Source organism: Anolis sagrei, chromosome 3, assembly GCF_037176765.1.
Source record: "Anolis sagrei isolate rAnoSag1 chromosome 3, rAnoSag1.mat, whole genome shotgun sequence".
NCBI classification, from domain to species: domain Eukaryota; kingdom Metazoa; phylum Chordata; class Lepidosauria; order Squamata; family Dactyloidae; genus Anolis; species Anolis sagrei.
Window position 1 is genome coordinate 202,927,157 of NC_090023.1, and position 8,944 is coordinate 202,936,100.

The 8,944-nt window shown below is 40.3% G+C and overlaps 1 long non-coding RNA gene across 1 annotated transcript; it reads left to right on the forward strand.

Annotated features, from left to right (window-relative positions):
- The first annotated feature begins 3,476 nt into the window (after positions 1 to 3,476).
- On the forward strand, positions 3,477 to 8,731 carry LOC137096502 (uncharacterized). Its single transcript, XR_010909502.1, has 2 exons — positions 3,477 to 5,157; positions 5,886 to 8,731. It is a non-coding gene; the product is annotated as an uncharacterized lncRNA (long non-coding RNA).
- Positions 8,732 to 8,944: the final 213 nt, after the last annotated feature.

An 8,944-nucleotide genomic window follows, 5' to 3' on the forward strand; every position in this document is an offset into this window, starting at 1 on the left:
CATATAGCTGTGTGGAACAGCCCATAAATCACTATTCGAGGTTATTCCGGGTTTTGCAACATGCTCATTCTTTTTGTTTTTGATGAACATTTCAATCAAAGGAGGGTAGATTGTTATTGGGCTGCAGTGGCATTCTATTTACTTCCATGTTCTCAGAACACTAGGAGGAATAATTATTGGGGTGATGTTGTGTGTTTTCAGGTTGTTTATGCATACCCTAAGGTTTTGTTCAGAGTTTTGTTCAGAGAAGAGTTGTGTCTGTCTTTCTCTGAAGCTCACTGACTTGCCCAAGGTTACCCAGGGTGTATATACACTACAGAATTAATGCAGTTTGATGCCACTTTGGCAGCTGTGGCTCAATGCTATGGAATCATGGGAGCTATAGTTTGGAGAGGCACCAGTAGTCATTGAAAGAGAAGGCTAAAGACTTTGATAAACTACAGCTTCCATGATTCCATAATATTGAGCCACGACGGTTAAAGTATTGACAGACTGCATTAATTCTTCAGTGAAAATGCACTCTCTGTGGACTTCAATGGTACAACAGATATTCAAACTATTATACTACACTAGTGGTTCCCAACCTGTGGTCCAGGGACCACCAGTGGTCTGCAAGAACAAAAATATGGTCCACAGCCTCATCATTACTACACCTTTGCCTCAAAACCAAGAGCGACTGGTCTCACAAAACCCTCATAGTGCCGAGGCAATGGGAATGTTGGGAGGGGAGAGGCTGACTACCCATGAAAGATTACTACTGCTTCATCAGCTATAGATTATGCAATATGGTTTTCTGTGGGCAAGCAGATGATGACTACTAGATAGCACATGTTCTGTACCAGAAACTAGAGCTGATGTGGTCTCTCTAATGCAACTTTTTGAATCAGCACCCCAAATAGCCAAACTAAATCTAAAGTTGACCAAAAACCGATTTGTAACCATTTTGGTACTAATGTTGGGGAGTGGTCCCTGGTCAATGTGGTTCCCGGTCAAGTGGTCCCTGGTCAAAACAAGGTTGGGAACCACTGTACTACACCATTGCCTTCTAATTATTATTATTATTATTTGCTTTATTTCTATACCGCATTTTTCAGCCCATAACAGGCGACTCAATGCGGTTTAATTGAGGCATTAGCTACCTGGAAATAGCAAATGCATAAAGAATTCACTCATCTTGTTACCAGTTATTTTGCTTAGATTGACAATTTGAATACAAAAGCTTCCTTTATGTTTGCAAGCTCTTTAGACAATTGGGAGTCTTGAAAATCACTTGGAGAATCTCTATGGACATCAGAATCTCTTCCATCAAGCTTGTTGAAGTCTGTCTATGAGCACTGCAGAAAAGCCATAATGATACATAATTACACCGTGAAAACTGGCTTCCTTATAGTGCCATTTCAAGAGTTATGCATCTGCCAGCCTCATTTTTTTTTTTAAAAAACAGACATTTTGATTTTATACCAGATAAAAGTTTGAAATATATTTTCCCAGGGCAATCATTACAATTAAAATTATATCTAAACTATGGACTTCTTTACTAAGGACCTCATCACAAGGATGAGGTCCAGTGTAGTGATTTGCCAGCCTCCATTGTAAGTCAGAGGTGCATCTGGGCAATCTCAGCACCACATACTGCCTGAACGGTAGCTGACACTTCCCCATCACACGTGTGGGAGCATTGCTATGTGGCTTGCGGAAGTGTGGTAGAGGCTCCTTCTTTGGAAGTCTGCCCCGGAGTGTGGTAGAGGCTCCTTCTTTGGAAGCTTTTAAACAGAGGCTGGATGGCCATCTGTCAGGGGTGATTTGAATGCAATATTCCTGCTTCTTGGCAGGGGGTTGGACTGGATGGCCCATGAGGTCTCTTCCAACTCTTTGATTCTATGATTCAATGATTCTATGATTCTATGGGGAGATCCTTATGTTGACAGCACAGTGTTGCATGGGGATGCCACCCCAGTTCACACACAGTCCTGCTGGAAGTCAGCCTGCATTGTCTAATGGGCAGCATGTGGCTTCGTGAGTGAACTGGAGATGTAGCGTTGTACGACACTGATTTTACCTCGTGTGTTGAGGTCATTAAACATTGCCTTAGGATAGCATGTTGGACATTAAGTCACAGATGATAGTTCTGCATTTTTCTATTATGCTTTCATGAGAGTTTCCCAGTTCAAGCTAGTTACCTGAACTGAGCACTGAAAACATCTTTCTTTAGATTTTGAATTTATGGCTAAAACAAGTGACAGCTTTACTATAACCTTGTATAGATGTGATCAATTTATTCTCTAAGGTCTTACTATAGACAGCTGTGTGGATAATTACAGCCTCACAGAAGCTAATTAAAGTTGCACCTTGAGTAAAACAGCATTCTGTAACCCTGTCATCACCAAAAATTTCAAATGCGGTGGAAAATGTACTTGTCTCACCTGAATATTAGTTGGAATTAATGTCACTGCAAAACTGGCTCACTGGAGGATGCAATCTGCTATGTCATTTGCCATGGAATTATAACAATTATATTAATGGGCTGTCTAAAATGTAATTAAAATTTGGCTTTGCTAGGCTTGTTCAAATTCTATGTTTGGTTTAACTAGAGATACAGAAAAAGACACAGCTTGGAACTGGATGGTAGCCAATGCAAACTCTTCAATTAACAAGGTGTTTTCATCTTGTGTCAGTGAACCTAGTTGACTTGCATGTGACACTGTTACGGTTTGCTCCATCATTCAGCAAGACATAAATAATGAAGCAAGAGATAACATCTGTTGTGTCTCTACCTTAGCTATCTTTTGTCTTAGTCTAGACGTAAATGTTTCCCTTCAGGGTTTAAAAAACCAGGCACAGATGTCGTAATTGAGAATAGCAGGGTACGTGAATAGTCAAGTATATTGAAAATGATCTATCAGCTATATGTGTCACATCAAAGCTTTTTTGGGTGATACAGATGAACATCTTCATATGTATAATTTCAAAATGGGTTCACAGGGCCAATATTCTACCCTGGAGTCACCTAAAGGCCATGCAAACCACCACAAAGTCCCAGAAAACAAGCAAATCTTCCCACACTAGAAGTGGTTTGAAGTCTAATGAGGGTATTGCCCATCACAATAATATTCTTTTCCCCACATTGACTTTCTAGCACTATGATCAAGCATTTAGAAATCTGGGCATTCAGTGAAAAGAATTTGGCAGCCTTCTGCAAAGAACCAATGCTAACACTTACCAGTAAAGGTAATGGTAAAGGTTACCTCTTGACATTAGGTCTAGTCAAGTCCAACTGGGGTGTTGGTGGTACTCATCTCAATTTCTAAGCTGAAGAGCCGGCATTGTCCTTAGATACCTCCATGGTCATGTGGCCAGCATGACTGTATGGAGCTCCATTACCTTCCCGCTGAAGCAGTACCTATTGATCTACTCACATTTACATGCTTTCGAACTGCTAGTGTGGCAGCAGCTAAATAGAAATTAATGAAATTAATGAAATCTTACCTTAAAAAAAGGGATTCTTAATAATATGAAGAAGAAGTTCTGGTGGTGATTCTTTGGTGTAAGGGAAAACGACAGATGGCATGAAAGGACAGGAGGCTGGGGACCTAATCTTGTGTCAATATTTGAGCAAGCCGAGCTGGGCTATTTGTGGAAGGTCAAAAATGTTGGGGCCAAGTACAAAGTTAATGATTATTAACCTAAGGAAGAAGCGGACATTTGAAGATATGGTATAACAGCGCCACCTCCTGTCTGGTTGAAGTAAATAGCAGGCAAAATGAAATATATCTTTTTAATGGAATAAATGTATTGACAAATGTATTGGGAATATAATTAAGGAGAATTAATAAGGGAAATGCTTGCTTAAAGATACAGAAATGAAGATGTGTGGAATCATATAATATGATGTGAAGAAATATGAAGTTATGATTCATTTTAATGGTTCAATGTAAATTAATGTAAGTTGTCTGAGAGCGAGGTCAGATGATGTAAGGGGAAAAGTTGTGGAAAACATGATATCTTGCCAACAAATGTTCTTGGCCACGATTCGAGGACAAACTGATCAGATTGTGTAAAGGTTAGAGTTTTTATGCGCATGTGTAACCCTGAGAATTATGATATATATACTGGGTGGTTTGGATCAGAAGGTTGTACCTCAACAGCCAGATTGGAGCTGAGGTGCCCTTACCTGGGTAAGCAATAAATTCTGTGAACTTGCAATGCTGTCTCTGTCTCTTCCTTCTCCTCTTTCTCCTGGAATTTCTTGGGGACCCTCGCTCCCCCTGCTTCAATTGGCGCCCAACGTGGGGCTGGAGAAAAGGAAGAAGGAAAGGTAAGCTTTTGGAAGCTGGTGCTTCTCACTCAGGGGCTGGACAAGGCATGGATCAGGGGAGATGAAAAAGGGTACCCATAAGGAAAATCGCCTCCACTGGCCTGTTCCTTTGCTGGCTCCTTGACTGAGAGGGCATTGGGAATTAACAGCTGCAGTTCCAGAAAAAGGGGAAAAGCTAGCTTTTTTTAAGGTACAGGCATTTGTGGATATGCCTGAGGAAACAGGTTTGGGGGAACATTTTTTCAAAGGAGGTACTGCAGACCTCAAGAGGAAAACCCCCCTGAGTGTTGCGTTCGCCACAGAAGGCTCACTCTTAAGGTTAAGAAAAAGTGCACTTTGAAAAGGGAAAATTGTTATGTTGATCCTATGTGTTGTGTATTGTGGAATCTGGCTGCTATATGCATTGTCTCTTCTAGCTGCTTTGCAACCGTATGTCTGTTTCTGTTTTTGCTTTGTCTCTTTGTTAAATGTCAGTATGTTCATAAAGAAAAGAAACTAATGGTTATAGGCTTCCGGGAAAAAGCCAAAAGAAAAGAAATGATGATAAAATGAGAAAAAAAAGGAAAAGAAAAAAAAAAGAAAAATATGTGAAATATGTGTTTGTCTTTTGGGAAAAAGGGAAAATGTCTGTATACATTCTCTGGAAAACTTGAATGTGTGTGTGGTTAGAAAAAGAACAAGGATAAAAAGAATGTGTGTAGCTGTTTGTGTTGTGAGAGAAATAATCTTCACAGGTTTCAAATAAAAGGAAAAAAAGAGGAAAATTCAGGAAAACCTGGAACACATGATGGGGAAAGACCAAGCATGTGGGTAAGAGAAAGCCATCCAAGAAGAAAGTTAAGGTATGTTGAGAGAATGTTGAGAAAGCAAGGAAAAAGTAAGTCAGAAGAGCGAAATGGTTAATCACAGGAGAAGAACCAGAGTGTGTGATTACCATGTGGGAAAAGAGAGAATGAGAATGTAAAAGAAAGTCATGCAGTAGTGATGAAATGTTAGTACAGAAGTAAAGAGGGATTAAAAATAATGAAAGAAAATTGTTGAGATGTGTGAGAGAGAAGTGTGAGAAGTGAATGATTAGATTCCCTTTTGAGAAGAAAATTGCAGTAAAGAGTAAATGAGTGTATGTATGGAATCAGTTTTGGGATGAATAAGACTGGTGTGTGAGGTTGTGTGAGGTTGATTGTTTGCAAATGCCGGGTGAGATTGAAAAGGGAAAAATCATGTGTTGAGAGTATTTAAGATGGCCACTTAAATGCCCTCACGAAGAGAGAAGAAATTGGGAAAATCTTTTGGGAAAAAAATTGATATTAGTTGTGAAACTGTCTGAGAGAGAAAGTGGTGGCAATTCGAGATGCATTTAAATTTAGAAGATTTTGTGGGGAGAGCTGTGATAAAGTGAATGATGGGGTTGCCTTGCTAAAATACTGAGATGCTTTTTAAGGTTCAAAATGTTTAGAAATTGAATTGGCAAAGGAAGGTAAACTGTTGTAATATGAGGTGGAAGTGAGAAGGATTAAGCATCAAGGAAAAAGTACAGATTTTAAAAATGTTAATTAATTACCTGTTACAGTATCCCCCTGTTTTACCAGAAGATTTAAAGTGGATGAGAGATCCTGGGGAGTGTGACATCTGAGACAGGAGTGAAAGGGGTCTGCTACTTGATGAATCCCCACGGGTACGAGGAAGTAAAATTGTGGATGAGCTAAGCCTGCTTGAGAGAAGACTACACAGCAGAGGACCCTGACTTACAGCAAATAAACTTAAGAATTGGATGATTGAATAAAGAACTAATTAAACCATACATAAATAAAATAAAAAGACATACATTTCAAAGACTTAAAACATAAGAATAAAGTTGCCCTGAATAGGAGAGAGACTTAGTTTTTGAAACTACAATCAAGCAAGAAGAAAGAAGAAAGAAGAAAGAAGAAAGAAGAATAAATGGACTTTTTTGGTGACGGGGGTGTATTTGTGGGATTTCTGATTATTGTGGGGTTGATCTGGTTGGCTTACCGTTATAAGCATGTTTTATGGGGGAAAGCTTATTCGTTTTGGAATGTGGAATACTTATTACCTGATGATGTTGAGTGTAATTGTCCCAGAGCTCGTGCAGGGAGGATGGGAGCAGAACATATTCCACCAGATGATTCAGAACATAGCGAATGAGACAGAAGCTACTGACTGTTGGATTTGTAGTCATGGGCCTACTTCCCAGCGTGAGGGATGGCCACTTATGGTAGGAACATTATTAAGCCAAAAGGGATGGAGCAATTTAAGGCCTCAAAATTATGAGATGACTGAAACTTTACTTGATCCAGGACAAGCTATAATAACACATGCAGAGACTTCGCCAGAGGCCCCAGCTTGCATTATTTGGGAGAAAGATGAGAGATGGACCCAAGATAGAGACAACCCTCTCCACACACACCAAATAGAACTTGGTCATTATCCCAATTGTAATCTCCTTCTCCATGTATTCAAAACAGAGGCGTCTGAAGATATTAGCCTCTTAGCCCGTTTGGAACATTCAAGAAGGGTAAAAAGATCTGATGGAGTTGTTTCACCAGAATTGGGCACGCACATTAGACAGGCCCAGGCAAAAGTAGCCAGCAGGGGTCGTGATCCACCAAAGGCTCCTAGCAAAGGACTGCCTCAGGGCCAGGGGGAACCACCTGTTGAAGGGCCACAGCAGAGTAGAGGAGAATCAAATCCTGCAAAAGTGGTAAAAGGGGTGGAAGCCCACCAGGAAGTGCCTAAATCGTTGGTAGCCAAGGGTGGCTTGTCTCAGGGATTGTATTGGATCTGTGGTCAATGGGCGGGAAAGATTTTGCCGCCATTTTGGGAAGGAACGTGCACGATCGGCACTCTGATGTTAGCGGATGTGACAATATACCCAGAACAACAATCCCAGGTGACTTGGAGAAGGGAGCGTGAAGAACAGCGTTTGAAAAGAGCCTATGATGAAACACTTGGATATGACCCAGACCAAACTTATTTAAATGAGGGAGAAAGGCTGGGAGCCATCTTGTTCCCTGCTGCGGGTGTAGCTCTAAATATAAAACAGATTCGGAGACTCTCAGCTCAAGTGGAGAGGCTGGCGAACAAAACTGTGGCTGGAATAAGAGCTCTGCAGACAGAAGTTGATTCCTTGGCAGGGGTCCTGATGCAACACAAACTTGCTTTGGACTACCTATTGTCTGTACAAGGAGGGCTATGTTCTTTTCTCAATACCACGTGCTGCCACTATATAAACAAATCGGGAGAGATTGAATCTGATATAGATAAGATACAGAAAGTAGTATCTACCATCAGAATTGGATACGCCCCAAAGGGAGAGAGTGTTTTTGGCTGGTTAACTGATTGGTTGCCAAACTTCCAATGGTTAAAAGACCTCATCGTTGTAGGATTTGTTATCTTGATAATTGGTATTCTAATCATGTTCCTACTGCCTTGTGTGATTGCTTGCTTAAGAAATATGATTGAAAGAATTGTTATTACGGCAAATGCCCGACATGGAAGTCAATTGAAACAACTTATGACTCTGGAGATAAAAGAAATGCAACAGCTATCCAGGGAAGATAAGGTGGTATAATCACACTAAGGGTGTGACTCCGAAAAAAATGGTTTTCTTCGTCACAAGATTTTGTGGGGTATGTGGCAGCAGCTAAATAGAAATTAATGAAATTAATGAAATCTTACCTTAAAAAAAGGGATTCTTAATAATATGAAGAAGAAGTTCTGGTGGTGATTCTTTGGTGTAAGGGAAAACGACAGATGGCATGAAAGGACAGGAGGCTGGGGACCTAATCTTGTGTCAATATTTGAGCAAGCCGAGCTGGGCTATTTGTGGAAGGTCAAAAATGTTGGGGCCAAGTACAAAGTTAATGATTATTAACCTAAGGAAGAAGCGGACATTTGAAGATATGGTATAACAGCGCCACCTCCTGTCTGGTTGAAGTAAATAGCAGGCAAAATGAAATATATCTTTTTAATGGAATAAATGTATTGACAAATGTATTGGGAATATAATTAAGGAGAATTAATAAGGGAAATGCTTGCTTAAAGATACAGAAATGAAGATGTGTGGAATCATATAATATGATGTGAAGAAATATGAAGTTATGATTCATTTTAATGGTTCAATGTAAATTAATGTAAGTTGTCTGAGAGCGAGGTCAGATGATGTAAGGGGAAAAGTTGTGGAAAACATGATATCTTGCCAACAAATGTTCTTGGCCACGATTCGAGGACAAACTGATCAGATTGTGTAAAGGTTAGAGTTTTTATGCGCATGTGTAACCCTGAGAATTATGATATATATACTGGGTGGTTTGGATCAGAAGGTTGTACCTCAACAGCCAGATTGGAGCTGAGGTGCCCTTACCTGGGTAAGCAATAAATTCTGTGAACTTGCAATGCTGTCTCTGTCTCTTCCTTCTCCTCTTTCTCCTGGAATTTCTTGGGGACCCTCGCTCCCCCTGCTTCACTAGGTTGGCAGAAGCTGGGGCTAACTACAGGAGCTAACCCTGCTCTGCGGATTTCAACCACCAACCTTCCAATCAGCAAGTTCTGCAGCTTAGCAGTTTAACTGTGCCCACTTACTAACATTTAGTAAATATTTATATCTGT